This window comes from Orcinus orca, chromosome 5 (genome assembly GCF_937001465.1).
Source record: "Orcinus orca chromosome 5, mOrcOrc1.1, whole genome shotgun sequence".
NCBI classification, from domain to species: Eukaryota; Metazoa; Chordata; class Mammalia; order Artiodactyla; family Delphinidae; genus Orcinus; species Orcinus orca.
In genome coordinates this window covers 116592097-116608754 of record NC_064563.1, presented here as the reverse complement: position 1 = coordinate 116608754, position 16658 = coordinate 116592097, and the positions used below count along the sequence as shown (strand labels likewise).

Below are 16658 nucleotides of genomic sequence, written 5' to 3'. Positions count from 1 at the left end.
GGATCTATCGCCACCTAACTTACTATCTGTTTCTTCTTATTTAGTTTAACTATCTTCTACAACTAAAATATTAGATCCATGAAGGTAAGACTTTTTTCTGGGTGACTGTTGCATCCCAACACAGTGCCTGTGTCACTAGTTGATGCTCAATAAATCTGTGTTTAACAGCGGGATGAATATATGTATGAATGAGTCCACTCAGCAGAGAAGATCTGAAAATGTTCACAGATATCTTTGATTCATCTATCTTTGACCCAAAGATATACTGGGAAACACTAGTATGTTACTAGTTTGTGGCACCCGAATGTTAGTTTCAAATTTAAAACAAATCTTTTATTCACTTATTTTCTGCTACATTAAAAAAAAAGTGAAGCTGACTGTTTTCTCCTCTGTCTTACTAAAGTTTCTGGATCTGCTTTTATAAATTAAAAGTTAAAGAAACCATTACAGAGGTATCACAATTTAAAAGGTATTTAGTTAGATATCATTAACACCAATTCTCTAAGTATATTATTTTTATAATAATCTTCTATGTTTGTACAGCATACCACAGAAACAAATATTTACTCAAGAAAATCAGACCAGGGAATGACAGTATCATATTGATTCAGAAATGATCTAGGAATGGCTTTCTCATAACCCTAATCTACTTCATCAAAATGTACACAGAAATATTTATTTAAACAAATTAAATACAAGCTAAATCATATGCTTACATAGCCTCATGATATGCTGAAATATTTATTACAACTTATCCTGCAATTATAAAATAATGAAGGGAAGTTATCACAGAGAAAATAAAAGAAAACTTTATAATTATTTTAAAGGCTTTAATACAATCAAGCAACATTTTAAAAGTTTCTTTTCATCCTATTTAAACAATTATTTGAACAAATAGTTTATAAATTATAAGGAAATACTAAGGTATGATGATAAAACAATAAAAACTATAATAAAAATTTCATTGTGTACTGCATGTATAAAAGTCAAAATAAATTGTAATTATTGTTTTCAATATTTTATAATTTAAAATTCATTGAATTTCCAAAACAGAAACACTAATTTGAAAAGATACATGCACCCCAATGTTAATAGCTGCACTATTTACAATAGCCAGGGCATGGAAGCAGCCTAAATGTCCGCTGATATATATATATATATATATATATATATATATATATATATATAAAATGGAGTATTATTCAGCCCTAAAAAAGAATTTTGCCATTTGCAGTAACATGGATGGACTTGGAGAGCATTATGCTAAGTGAAACAAGTCAGACAAAGACAACTACTCTATATCACTTATATGTGAAATCTAAAAATTACAACCAACTAATGAATGTAACAAAAAAGAAGCAGACTTCATAGATCTAGAGAACAAACTAGTGGTTACCAGTGGGGAGAGAGGAGGGGGTAGGGGCAATATAGGGGTAGGGATGTATGAGGTATGAGCTATTAGGTATAAAATAAGCTACAAGGATATATACAACATGGGGAATATAGCCAATATTTTATAATAACTATAAATAGAGTATAATCTTTAAAAATTGTGAATCACTATATCATACACTTATAATATTGTACAGTAACTATACTTCAATTAAATATAAAATAAATTCATTGAATTTCTAATCTTATCTAATTTAAAATGCCAGTAAATGCTTGATGTTATTTATTATTTGTTGATTCTGAATTTTAATTAAATAATCAAACCAACATACCAGCAGATTTACTTGGTGGCACAGTGGTTAAGACTCCGCACTCCCAATGCAGGGGGCCCAGGTTTGATCCCTGGTCAGGAAACTAGATCCCACATGCATACCACAACTAAGAGTTCACATGCCGCAACTAAGGAGCCTGCATGGTGCAACTAAGGAGACTGCCTGCTGCAACTAAGACCCAGAGCAACCAAATAAATAAATGCATAAATTTAAAAAAAAAAAAAGAAATTCAGGCATGAATTATACAAGTGACTATATTTTCAAGATTGCATTTAATTTTCTTTTATCTCTGTCAAACAGAACCAGTCATATTTTCCAAATAGATTTACTTTACTCTAAAGAACAGGTCTCAGGAAATTGCCAACTTCGCTCCTGAAACTGCCTATTTGCTTACTATCATATCACCTTACCTCACACAGTATGATCACTTTGCACAAAACATTTGCCCGTTTCTAACATTTCTTGCCAGAAAATGGTTTCACCTACCAGAGTTGGAGACAACTGTATAGTTCCAAGGTGTGCTTTAGCTTTCAGTTTTATATAATTGAATAAACATGCTGAGACCTTTGGTGGATGAAGTGTTAAGGCAAGTGTCGTGTGAATACAAAATTTAAAACCAGTCTGTCTTTGCTCCAAGGGAACCTGCTCTCCTACTCTGTTGTGTTAAATATCAACTTCACATGAAATGCTATTAACCAGAATAGTCTAGATTAGTTTTCTCCCTGTAAGTGATGATGATAATACCTATGTCGAACTACAAATGACATGGTTCATGTAAAGTTCTTGGCTCTTGGTATTCAACAAATAACAGTCATTGTTAATGATCTACCAGAGAAACAAAAAATATACTAGTCAAGATTAAATATTTCAGAAGTCTACAGAATAATGAGACAAATTTAAATAAATATTTTATCTTAAGCTATTTATATTGGGAGGCAGTAAATAATTTCAATAATGTTGTCATTTTTTACATAATTTGAACAGCTACTCTTTTGGGATTATCTCCTTAGTCAGAATGTGTTACAAAAATAAAAATCAGTATCATCTCTATAAGCACATATTAATTTTGCCCACAAATGGTGTTATCCTGGTTAACTGTTCATTTACAATCCATAACACTGAAAGTTTCTCAGATTTTGGCAAAAATGTTCACCATCAGGAAGAAAAATACTAAGGTCACAAGTAATGTTCATGTCACTAAATTTACTGTTTTATTTTCAGTCCTTGGATCGTTTCCTCCCCTTGATTTGTTGTCTTCACTCGGATGCCAGGACATTTGTCTCTCCTGGTTTTCTCCCTACATCTCTGCTCTTTTTCATTCTCATTTGCTGCTGGTACCTTCTCAACTTCTAAACATCTCTTGGACCTCTTCTTTTTTCTATCTCTATACTCACTAGCTTGATGATTTCCTCTGGTCTCATGAATTTAAATGCCAAATAAATGTTCTCTAATGGTTCTCACATTTATAGTATTTCTATTCACACTTCTCATCTGAGTTCCACACTCTGGTATGCAACTATTAACTTGACATATCCATTTGTACATCTGATAATCATCTCAGTCTCTGCTGAGTCAGCCTTTCTCTTATCAATAAAAGGCAACTCTATTCTTCATGTTGTTCAGGCCCCAAATTTTGAAATTAACCTTGACTCATCTCTTTCTCTCATCCTATATACAACCCTCCAATCCAACGGCAAATATTATTGATTATATCTTCAAAATATGTCCAGACTCTCAACACTTCTCGCTCTTTCTACTGTTACCACCAGATCTGCGTCAACATCTCACAGCTGGTTTGTTGTAAGAGCCTCCTGACTGTTTTCTCAGCTTCCATTGACCTTCCATCTCTTCTCAATACAGCAAAGAGTGATCATGTTTCCCTGTGAGTCAGCTCATAACATGCTTCTCTGAACCAAGTGTGTTTCCTCATAAGTAAAAACCAAGGCCCTACTTGATCTTCTCATCCTTTTTTCATCTTTGACTTTGTGTGCCCTTTTCTCCCCCTCACTTATTCTTCTCCAGCCACACTAGCCAGCTTGCTCTACCACAGACACTTCACAAACACACCTGTGTGCCACAGGGTCTTTGCACTTGCTGTTGAACACATGGCTCTCTCCCTCTCCACCTGCACACAGTCGGCCAGTTGTCCTCTCTCCTCGTCATCCTAAATGGAATGACAACCTAATCCCATCCTCCCTGTGCGAACCTCCTATTTCTCTTCCCTGCTTTATCTTTCCCTTAGCACTTATCAACATCTGACATGCTATATATGTTACATTTTTACTTCTGTATTGTCCGTATTCTCCTACTAAAATATTAAGCTCTGTGAGAACCAAGAAGTCTGTGTGTTCATTGCCACATCCCCAAACCACGTCAGCGCCCAACCCCTAAAAGGCACTCAAAAAATTTGTTAAAGAAGTAAATAAATACACAAAAGTTTATAACTCATGTAGTTATTTAAAGAAGATATCTTGATTCCCATTTTGTGTGTTTACCACTCCAGCTTCTCTAGGTCTGGAATGATTCTTGTTTTTGGCTGACCTTGAATTCCACTCCAGTGATTTGGATCTTATATTTTAAGGACAGGCCCATCTAATTCCAACACTATATATTCTTGCTTCTAGATCCTCTGCATTGTGGTTGCTCACCCTCGGCAGGTGGGATGACCTGTTTGCTCTGCTGGCCTTGTCAGAAGGCACTGGCTGTTCCACCACCCAGTGTCTTTCCCTTGAGTTTCTCAACACCAATTTATGCCAGTCTGGCTGGACTTTTCCCCACCGCATTAACGGGTTTGTCTCTGTTGCATCTAGATGCACCGCAAAAGAAAGTATCTGCCTCACCCCAAAAGACATGTCTGATCCCATTTCTCTCCCCTTTCCTGACTGCTTCGTACTGTTGCAATCTTCCCTATCTATCCTGCAAGAAACAAGTATGCAGAGTGCCTGACTCCTGCTTTGGGATCTCTCACGTTTTCAGGTCACTTCAGGTGAACTGGGATCTTGGCCTGAGTGAGGGGAGAGAGAACTTTTGGAGCTCAAAATTTTATGTTATCAGGAAAAGGGAAATGTGAGACCTCTAGGTTCATGTGTTTGTGACTATGGGTTGCAGACCATTCTAAGAGTCTGATCGATCCCTTGAGTGGGCACCTCATGATGGCTTGTCTTGGCTCTCCTCATCCTAGAAGAGAGAGAAAATAATTACCCCTCTTAGGATGTTAAGAAGAAAACTTCACATGGGAATGTATCTTTGTATCACTTTTATTACTTTGTACCTCCCATTTCTTAGAAGCTAGGAAAGCAATATATATATTTTTCTTTTTAAAGACCAGATCTTGGGCTTCCCTGGTGGCATAGTGATTGAGGGTCCGCCTGCCGATGCGGGGGACACGGGTTCGTGCCCCGGTCTGGGAAGATCCCACATGCCGCAGAGCGGCTGGGCCCGTGAGCCAAGGCCACTGAGCCTGAGTGTCCGGGGCCACAGCAGTGAGAGGTCCGCATACCGCAAAAAAAAAAAAAAAAAAAAAAAAAAGACCAGATCTTGTGAGAAAAATGTAGACATAAATATATAAATAATTTTCATGAAATCCGTAAAGTGTTATTGAACTGTGTAGAGGAAGTGCACTGAAGTTTGGCAGGGAAAGAAAAGAACATAAGCAAACTCAGGGAAGCTGGCTAAAACCTGTTCTTCTGGGTGAATTCTAGAGTTCAACATGGCTGATATAGAGTCACTAAGGGGATGTGATTAGAGATAACACAAAAGAGCCAGGCAGATGTGATGAGGCAATTCATAGATAGAGAAGCCAGAAGGGCTCCCAGTATTTTATGGAATGCACAAATTCCTTAGTAATTATGTAAATACAAGAAAAAAATCACTACACAATATCATAATGCACTCATTCAATTAACAACATTTGAAAATGGGTAAGTCCAAGTGTAAGTGAGGGCCTGGAAAACCCAGAACTCTCATGAATTCCTCAATCGTAGAACTGTGTGGAAATAAATCTAGCTGTACTCAATGAATTAGGTATGCACGTCGCATGTCACTGGAATGGAATCTCTGTAGAAGTGTTTTTGCTACTCAGGCTCAGGAAATGACTTCTTTGAAGACGCCAAAAGTTGGTTGGATATGGGAGCTATGCCTAGAACATAATAAAACTCATGTCTATGCATTACCAAAACTGCTTCTGGGAACCGTTTAGATTTATTTGGACAGGCAACTGGGTTTTGGCTTCTTGTCTCAGTTCCATCTGACATCATACTTTGCTATCACATTCGTTTAACATCTCAGCAGTTCTTATCTTATTTTCTCCATTCACTTATTACCTAATCATTCTCTATGTCTTATTGTCTCACTGTAGCCTTTACTCCAACCGTCACACTTATACTAAACTTTAAGCTCACTTATTTTTAATATTTTATTTCATGTACTTATACATTACAATTATGATTAATATTTTCATTGCAGTAATTCTTTGTTTTCATAAGTCAATTGGAAGAATAACATACAATTCCCACTTTATAATATTAGAGGCTTCTTTTATTATTTCTACTCATCTGAATTGTAGTTTAGTATGTTAATTTTGATTGTCAGCACAATGATTTGGTGGAACATTTTCTTCAGGAAAAATTTGCCTAAAGTAGGTGAGTTGGGGACAAATACTTATTAGATGTTGGGCGGGGGGAATGAAAAAAGGAGGGCATTCCAATTGATGGGAGATTCAAAGGCATGCAAATAAGCAGCATGGAAGAATGGAAAGTTGGCTGGATTTAACTAGAGGGGCGAGTCAGTCTGTAGTGGAAAAAGATAAAATTAGAGAGGTACAAAAGTGCCAGTTGACAGCAGACCTTGAATTATAGGCCAAGAGTTTAGACTTGATATAGTAGGAGTAGCTGATTCTTGAGCAGGAAGGTGATGTGATAAAAATGGCATTTGCAAAGATTATTTTAGCAATTTACAAAGGAATAATTGTAGCAAAAGGAGACTGGAATTAGGATCACCAGGAAAGAAGTGATTGTAACCCGTGTGTGAATAGAATAGGCCTGAGGTTATAGAAAAAGGGAGAAAATGATGACTACATCAGACACTATAAAGGAAGAGGTTTCAAAGGTTGGTTCCTGAATCACCAATTTCAGAATCAACTGGCATGTTTGTTAAAAATTCATATTCCTGTTCTACACGCCAAAACTCTTTAATGTGATTCTTCAGGGTGAGGATGGGAACGAGCATTTAAACAATTTTTCTATGTAATTATTATTCCACATGAAAGCTTGAGAACTTCTGCTCTAAAGGAAGCATGAAAAGAACATGGTGACTACACTTGAGAATGAAGAAGGAAGAAAAGAGTACAATGATTACATGGCAGCCCGTCTAAGGCTTAGGAAAAATGACAGAGCAATTAATAGAGAAGTTTTTAATAGATTTTATTTTTTAAAGGAGTTTCAGCTTCACAGCAAAATTGAGCAGAAGGTACAGAAAGTTCCCACATACCTTCTGCCTCTCCCCGGATCGGCATCCCCCACATTTGTAGCAGTGGATGAACTGCCACAGTGGATGAACCTACATTGACAAGTCTTTACTACCCGAAGTCCATAGGTTGTGTTAGGGTTCACTCTTGGTGTTGTATAGTCTATGGGTTTGGAAACATTTATAATGACATGTATCCACCATTATAATATCATACAGAGTAGTTTCAATGCCCTAAAAATCCTGTGCTCTGCTTATTCATTCCTTCTTCCTCCTAAATTCCTAGCAACCCCTAATCTCCCTAGTTTTGCCTTCTCTACAATGTCATTTAGTTGGAATCACACAGTATGGAGCCTTGGCTTCTCAGCCTCAGATTGGCTTCTTCCACTTAGCAATATGCATTTAAGGTTCATCCATTGAAAATATTGCACTATTGATGACATCTGAAACTACTGCATGTGGATGCTGCTTTATACAAAAATACAAGGTTCAAGACATAGGTGTCCCCAAGTCTAAGTGGTGGAAAGAAAAAAATTAAGCAGAAAATGAAGACTAGCAAACAAACATGTAGAAAAGTATCTATGGCTGCCCTCTGAGCAAACCTAGGAAGGAAAACTATTTAAAATAATTAAAACCAAGAGGAGGAATTTGTTAGGTGTGACCTTTCTAAGAGTCTTGGGTTTTATGTCACAGGACATAGTTTTCCTAAACTAGACTTGGATAGGGATAACTTCGTGTGCTTATAAAAAGCTCAGGGCTTCTCTGGTGGCGCAGTGGTTGAGAGTCCGCCTGCCGACGCAGGGGACACGGGTTCGTGCCCGGGTCCGCGAAGATCCCACATGCTGCGAAGCGGCTGGGCCCGTGAGCCATGGTCGCTGAGCCTGCGTGTCCGGAGCCTGTGCTCCGCAACTGGAGAGGCCCCAACAGTGAGAGGCCCGCGTACCGCAAAAAAACAAAAAAACAAAAAACCGACTCAGATTCCCAGGTCCCAATCCAGAACTGAGTCAGAGTATCTAGGAGACAAGTGCAGGAACTGGTATTTGCCAAGTTTCTCAGGTGATTTTTATGACTGCCTAGAGGCTGATTATTTCTTAATGAGATTCATAATTCCCAAAACAGTCCACAGAGGGATGGTGGTATATGTTGAAATAATACAGATGTAAAATATAGACTTGTCTCCAGGCATAGCTAACTGACATTACATAAGGTGTGGACAGCTGTACTTTTCTAGATTAAAATAGAGCAGTAGTTCCCAGACTGAGGTGATTTTGTCCCCCAGGGGACATGTGGTAACATCTGGAGACAATTTTGATGGTTACAAATTGGAGTGGGGGGAATGTTAACTTGCATCTAGTGGGTGCAGAGCAGTGATACTGCCAAACATTCTACAGTACAAAGGACAGCCCTCCCCCTCCCCACAACTAAGAATTATTGGCCCAACTTGTCGACAGTGCCAAGACTGAGAAACTAAAATAAAGAGAAATAACAATTAAATGCAATATATGAATCTAGTTTGAATTATAATTTAAAATTAAAAATAACAGCAGCGGCAGCTATAAAAGACATTCTCAGGAGACTTGTGGGAAATTTGTGCATGGTCTAGCCAGTGTATAATATAGAATTATTGTTTTCTTTCTAAGGAATGATGTTATTATGGTTACAAAAATGAATGCTTTCATTTAAGACATGCATGCTGAAGTATGCAATCCAGTTTCAAATGATAGAGGGAGTCAAGAAAACTGTGTACACACACATATCCATATATATCTCTAGAGAGAAAGAACATAAATGTGATAAAACATTAACAGTTTTAAATATAGGAAGAGGTATACAAATGTTCATGTATCATTCTATCAGTTTTGGGGTTTGTTTAAAATTTGGTCACCACAAGGTTGTGCAAAGTGTGGGAACAGAGGTTTAGGCAGTTGACATGCGACTCAGTGAAGAATCTGACAACTTTGGCCAATCTTCTTTGATTTCACTTCTCTTCCCTCTTCCTTTTATCTAGATGCCTTTTGCTCTTCTGGGGGCAAAAGATTCCAGACTGCCTCACTAGAAGGAAGTCTTTCACTTCCACTGCTGGGTCTAATTACCTGTTCGGTACCTGTGAACGAGAAACTACCCAGTGGCTTTCAAAAGCTGTCCCTTCAGGCACACAAAATAGGGAAAGAGATAAAGACCCGTACTGTTTGGTTTTCCCTCATACTATCTAGACCCGACCACAGCCACTTTCTAATGATATGATAACTCGAGGGACTAAATTCCTGCCGCGGTGAAGCTGCAATCTCTCCTCTGTTCTCCTTACCGTGCCAAACATTCCAAGGCAAGCAACAATTCTGCTGAAGCAGATCTTTCAGCTTTGAACAGTTTATAAACTTCTGCCACTTTTATTAAAGATACTGTTGCTTTTTTACCCTTGCTAAATACTCAAATATACTTTCTCAGTGTTTCATAGTGCCTTGCAAACTGGAGTACCCTGCAGATATTTCATGGTTTAATATGGTATTTTCTACAACTGGTTAACATATTCAAATAGTACTGAGAGGTTAAGATGGAGGGAATTCATATGGGATTAGGTCAAGAATAATTTCTGAGAAGAGTGTAAGTAAAGTCAGTTTCATATGCACCAAATCCTAGCTAAACAGATGCAGTGATGTTGATTCATTGAACTTACTTTCTTGCCTTTGATGTAAATGGCTGTATACTGGTTACTATTTACATTCATAGAGAAGTACTCGTTATCTGATTTTTGAGTTAAATTATTACAATAAAATACAGTTCTACAGAACAGGGCTGGTAGTAGCTTAACAAAAGTGGCTTCTGATGACCAAATTTTAGATATGTTATACTTTTCAGATCAGAATTAAGGATGTTCTAGGTGCTGTTTTCTCATACTTTAAATTTTTTAGAGGTCTGAAACGCTAGTGGAACGAAAAGAAGTATGTTGAGATTGATTGTTAATTCTGCAACTATGATGATGTGGAAAATATGTCTTAAACAGGCAGGTTGAATCATGGCTTTATTTTTATGACTTTTTATCAGAATCTGACTTCAGTAACTCTTTAAAAAAGTCATATTTTTAAAAATATCTGCTACTATCTATAAAATAGATAACTAATGAGGACCTACTGTATAGCTCAGGGAACTCTACTCAATACTCTGTAATGGCTTATATGGAAAAAGAATCTAAAAAAGAGTGGGTATATGTATAACTAATTCACTTTGCTGTACACCTGAAACTAGCACAACATTGTAAATCAACTATACTCCAATAAAAGTTTAAAAAATAAAAATAAAAATGTCTGAACACATATGCCTAGTACAGTAGTCTAAGTGAATATGTAGCATCTAAGTGAATACTTCTAGGCTTCAATTTTTTTCTGTGTAGAGATCAAACCACTTCTCAGAAGTTTTTCGAAGTTAGCATCAACTTTCTAACTGAAGCTTGACTCTTCCAATAAAATTTCCTACATTATAAAAGTTCCAGTGTGAATCCCTATTTCCTTAGGAGAGCTTCATAAATATGTTCTTAGATCACTAAGGCATATCATTTTTTAAATTAATCATTTTGCAAAATGATACATATTTTAGAATCTAATGCATATGTATCACACTAATGATTATTTTGAATAATTATTCAGAAAAAAGAGTTGAGTTATACTTTAGATTTCAAATTGAAATAATTTTCTAAGGTACACATTATTTGATGCTGTGATAATTATGACAATTTAAACTGCAGACAATCAAAATATTAAATTTAATTTAACTTTCTCTTGGGGTTTACAATATGGTGACATGTAAAAAAAATTGGCACAAAATAGTATGTAGTTTTTTAAATAGCAAAAGTGTATATAGATAGATTTTAATGGTATTTATATCCAGGGATTGATAATACAGAGGGGATGAGGAAAGGTGGTAATTTTTCCCTTGTGTTTAGTTTTATTTTCTAAATATTTTAGTAGCATTCATAAAATGCTGATATGTGTTCGTATGTCTTTAAAAGCTATTGAACACTTATGCTGCTTTATATTAGGATTCTAAACTTCTCTAAAATGTCAGCATATTTGTTGGATTGAAAATATTTCTGATGACGGTCAAGGTCGAGTATTAGCTTGCATGCAGCACAGCCAAAATTATCCTCTCAAGGAAATGCACTAAATAATGATGACGTGATAGAGAAATAAATCCCTCTTTGTCACTAAGTTAATTAAGGGATTTAACAAAAGTGATATCTGACCTGTCAAATAATTTTTATATGTTCAACTATAGACAATAAATGGAAACACAGTGTTATGGGCAAAAACATCTTAGAACCCTTATAGAGGAGATAGGATCCGAGAATACCTGGAAAACAGGTGAGCTGATGGTAAACCACCACAAGCAGGGGCAGAACAACTGCTTTAAAGTCTTGCCAAAGTGTAACAACAAATGGAGCATATAACATTCAAATGTCAAGGAAAAAAAGTAGCTGGCCCACTCACCTGAGCACACCAATCATAAATAAAGAGGTTCATTTTGAACAAAGGTACCCAATGAAGCACAGACCTTAAAACCAAATGTAGTATACTGTGAATAGGAGTTAAGATGCTGTACATGGGAGAGCATACACATGGGCTCAGGTGGGATGGAGCACAGACTCTGTTAGTTTTGTTACGTTGAGATACACATAGATAATAACACAAATATCAGAAATATCTTTGATTACAGCCAAGTTGACAAGAAATGGTGTTAATATTAAAATACAAGCATTTATTTGCACCTCTTACATGTGAGATATTATTCTATGGTTACAAGCAGAAATGAGGTAATGTTTCCCTTTCAAACATTCAGTCTTTTGGGTAGCTGGGCATACAGGAAACACACCGGTGGAAAAAGTTTCATAATATAGGTGTGTAGAAAGTTATTTGGAGGCAGAGGACTGAGAAACTAATTCTAACTGACATATGCAAAAGACATCCCATTGGATGTCATGTTTGTGCTGGACGTTGAATTATAAACAGTTCTCTCTCTCCAAAGACAACTCTCTCGGGCAGGCATTTGGCTGATGCCGTATGATACATTTCTCAGCAAAAGTTAACAGTCAATCATGCATTTTATGTTTTTGAGTGGAAAAAGAGACAAATACTTTAGAAACTTCATATGCATATGGCAGAACTAATGTTTATATGCTTTCTCCCATTTCCAAAGGGACAAAACAAACACAGGAAACTTACAATCAAAATTTCAAGTTTCTTCTCCAAAACAGGCCTGGTTAAGGCTGAGTAACAATTCAATTTAAAACCCAAAATTTAATTAGAAAAATTATATCAGTAGAGTCTAAATATTAGCATGCTACTGCTTTAATAACATCCAAACAACATATAGTAGTTGGCTAACAATCTATTCCAATCTTTGTTTCTGTCTTGTCTTGATTTCTTAGCGTTTCTGATTCTGACTATACTTGAGATGATAACTCTGAAAAATCTTTGCAAAAGAAAGTAAAATGACTGTGATATTTTAGCATAAGCATTCATGAATTACCTATTTATTTCATTCATGACCTAGGCCTAATAAAAGTAATAGAATCACAGAGGGGTAAGAAGCCTATGAAGATAAACTGGAAGTAAATGCTTGCTCATACTCATGAGGATATTAAGACCCAGAGAGAATTTAAATGAGTTGCTCACCAGACATAGCATTAGCTAAATGTTCACTGGGGTTCAGCACTTCAATAATAGTTGGAAAACTAAATATCCACTTTCAACAATGGATAGTCAACTAGTAAGAAAGTCAAAAAGGAAGTAGAAGACTTGAATAACACTATAAACCAAGTGGATCTAATGGACATCTATAGAACATTTCAGTCAACAACAGCAGAATATATGTTCTTCTCAAGTGTACATGGAACAATCTCTAGGTTAGACCATATGCTAAGCCATAAAACCAACCTCATTAAACTTAAAAAAATATAGAAATAATATAAGGTATGTTCTCTAATCATAGTTGAGTGACATTAGAAAACAATAACAGAAAAAATTTTGGGAAACTCACAAATATGTGGAAATTATACAACATACTCTTAAATAACCAATAGGTCAAAGAAGAAATCACAAGGGAAATTAGGAAATACTTTGAGAGTAATAAAAGTGAAGAAACAACATATAAAATGTTATGAGATACAGCTAAAGCAATGCTCAAAGGGAAATTTATAACTATAAAGGCCTATATAAAAAAGAAGAAATCTCAGATTAATGACGTAACATTCCACATAAGACACTGGGAAAAGAAGAGTAAAGTAAATCTAAAGCAAGCAGAAAGAAGGAAATAATAAAGAGTAAAGTGGAAAGTAGAAAATAGAGAAAATAAATGAAACCAAAGATGATTCTTCAAAAAGATCAGTGTAACTGACAGACCTTTAGCTCTATTGTCCAGAGAGAGAGAGCGAGAGAGAGAGAGCGAGAGAGAGAGAGAGAAGACTTCAAGTACTAGAATCAGATATATAAGGTGACAGTGCTACCAAACTTACTAAAATAAAAAGCATTACAAAGGAATACCCTGAATAATTATACACCAATATATTAAATAACTTAGATGAAAGGGACAGATTCCTAAAAAGACATACTACTGAAATCGACTCAAGAAGAAATAGACAATTGCACAGATCTATAAAAAGGAAAGAGATTGAATTATCGATTAAATTTTTTCCAAAGAAAAGGCCAAGCCCAGATGGCTCCATTGGTGAATTCTTCCATACATTTAAAGAAAAATTAATACTAGTTCTTCAAAAAGTCTTGTGAAAAACAGAAGAGGAAAACTTCCCAACTCATTCTATGAGGTCAATAAAACCCTGATGCCCAAAGACATCGCAACAAAAGACATCACAACAAAGAAAACCACAGATGAATATCTCTAGTGAAAGTGTTGTAAAAATCTTCAACAAAATACTAGCAAACTAAATTCAGCAACTTATTAAAAAAAAAAAAAAAACTGCACCATGACCAAATAGGATTTATCCCAGTAATGCAAGGTTGGTTTAGCATCCAAAAAACAAATAATGTAATACAACATATCAATAAAACAAAAAACAAAAACCATATGATCACCTCTATAGACACAGAAAAAATACTTAAAAATATTCAACACCCTTTCATGATTAAAAAATAAAACAAATTTTAAAAAATATAGAAAGGTACTTCCTCAACCTGATGATGGACATCCACAAAAAAAACATAACTACTATCATAATTAATGGTGAAAGGCTGGATACATTCCCCCTAAGATCAGGAACAACAGAAGGATGTCTGCTCTCTCCACTTCTTTTCAACAGTGTGCTGAAAGTTCCAGCCAGGACATTTAGGAAAGAAAAAAAAAAAAAAAAAAAGGATATCCAGATTGAAAAGGAAGAAATAAAACTATCATATTCACAGCTGATATGATTTTGTATATATAAAATACTAAACAATCCATTAAAAAATGATTAGAACTAAATGAGTTTAGTAAGGCTGCACAGTACAAAAACAATATACAAAATCAATTATATTTCTAACAACTGCAATGAACAATCAAAAATAAAATTAAGAAAATAATTACATTTATGTCAAAAAATTTAGAAATACACTTAACAAAAGGAGGGCAAACGTACACTCTGAAAAGTACAGAACATTGTTAAATGGAAGATTTAAATAAATGGGAAAGCATCACATGGATTGGAAGATCTCATAGTTTTAAGGAGGTAATACTCCCCGAATTGATCTACAGATTGAGTGCATCTCTATGAGAATCTCAGCTGGCTTCATTGTAAAAATCAACAAGCTAATTAAAAAATTTATATGGATTAAAAGGAACTGAGAATAGCCAAAATAATCTTGTAAAAGAACAAATTTGGAAGCTTTCTAATTCCCAATATTAAACTGTACTCCAAAGCAACAGTAATCAAGACAATATAGTACTGACATAAGGTAGATTGATGAATAGAATTGAAACTTCAAAAATAAATTTGTGTCTCTATGGCCAACTGATTTTCAATAAAGTACCAAGACCATGCAACAGGGAAAGAATAGTCTTCAACAAGCGGTGCTGAGAGAACTGTATATTCACACGCAAAGGAATTAAATTGGCCTGTTACCTCACACTATATACAAAAATTAACTCAAAATAAAGCAAAGACCTAAATGTAAGATCTAAAATATACAACTCAGAAGAAACATAGGGGTGAATCCGCATGACCTTGGATTTTACCATGGATTCCTAGATATGACACCAAAATTATGAGCAACAACAACAACAGACAGATAAATAGGACTTCATCAAAATTGAAACCCTTTGTGCTTCAGAGGACACTAGCAAGAAAGTGAAAGTGCAGCCCAGAGAATGGGAGAAAATATTTGCAAGTCATATATCTACTCAGGGACTCATACTTAAAACATATATCTCTTAGAACTCAATAATGAGACAAATACATGGGTAAGGATCTGAATAGTTTTCCAAAGAGGATACATGAATGGTCAATAAGCACATGAAAAAATGTTCATCGTAGTCATCAAAAAACTGCAAATTAAAACCAAATGTGATACCAATTCATACGCACCAGGATGGCTATAATTATAAATACAGACAATAATTAATATTGGTATGAATATGGAAAAATCAGATGCCACGTGCTTTGCTAGTGGGAATGTGAAATGGCATAGTCACTTTGGAAAACACTCTGGAAGTTTCTCCAAATATTAAACATAGGGTTTTATTTGACACAGCATATTGACCCCAAAGAGAAATGAAACCATACGTCCACACAAAACCTTATACACAAATGTTCATTGTAACTTTATTCCCAATTGACAAAAGGTGGTATGTTTATTAATTGATGAATGGATATACAAAATCTGGTATATCCATACAATGGAATGTTATTTGGCCACTGAAAGGAACAAAGTGTGGATGCATGCTACAACATGGATGAACCTTGAAAACATTATGCTAAGTGAAATAGGCTAGTCACAATATTGCCAGATATTATATGATTACACGTATTTGAAATACCAAGAATAGGTTATTCTACCGAGACAGAAAGTAGATTAGTGATTGTTTAGGGCTGCTGAGATTGGAGGATAGACAGGTAATAGCTAAAGAGTACAGCATCTTTTTGCAGTGGTGAAAATAAATGGGATTGCTAAGTTATGTGGGAAATGCTTAAAATTGACTGTGGTGAAAGCTGCTCATGAGTATTCTAAAAAGCACTGAATTGTACACTTCAGATGGGTGAATTGCAAGGTATGTGAACTGTATCTCAAAAATCTCTTAAGGAAATGAGATTCAAGGTCTCTACTAGACAAATGGAAATTTTGTTTAAATAAAATCATTTTGCTTCACAGTTTTATATTGCCCCATGCATTTAAAATATATTATCTCATTTGATCTTAGAGACAACCATGAGAAAAAAAAATAATTAAACTCCATAAAGTAGTTCAGGTGGTCACCAAGGATCTCTTAACT

The 16658-nt window shown here is 35.4% G+C and overlaps 1 protein-coding gene across 7 annotated transcripts in view; it reads right to left on the bottom strand.

Moving 5' to 3' along the window:
• The window catches only part of ROBO1 (roundabout guidance receptor 1), a 1104762-nt gene that overhangs the window by 690882 nt on the left and 397222 nt on the right, over nucleotides 1-16658 (bottom strand). The window lies entirely within an intron of this gene.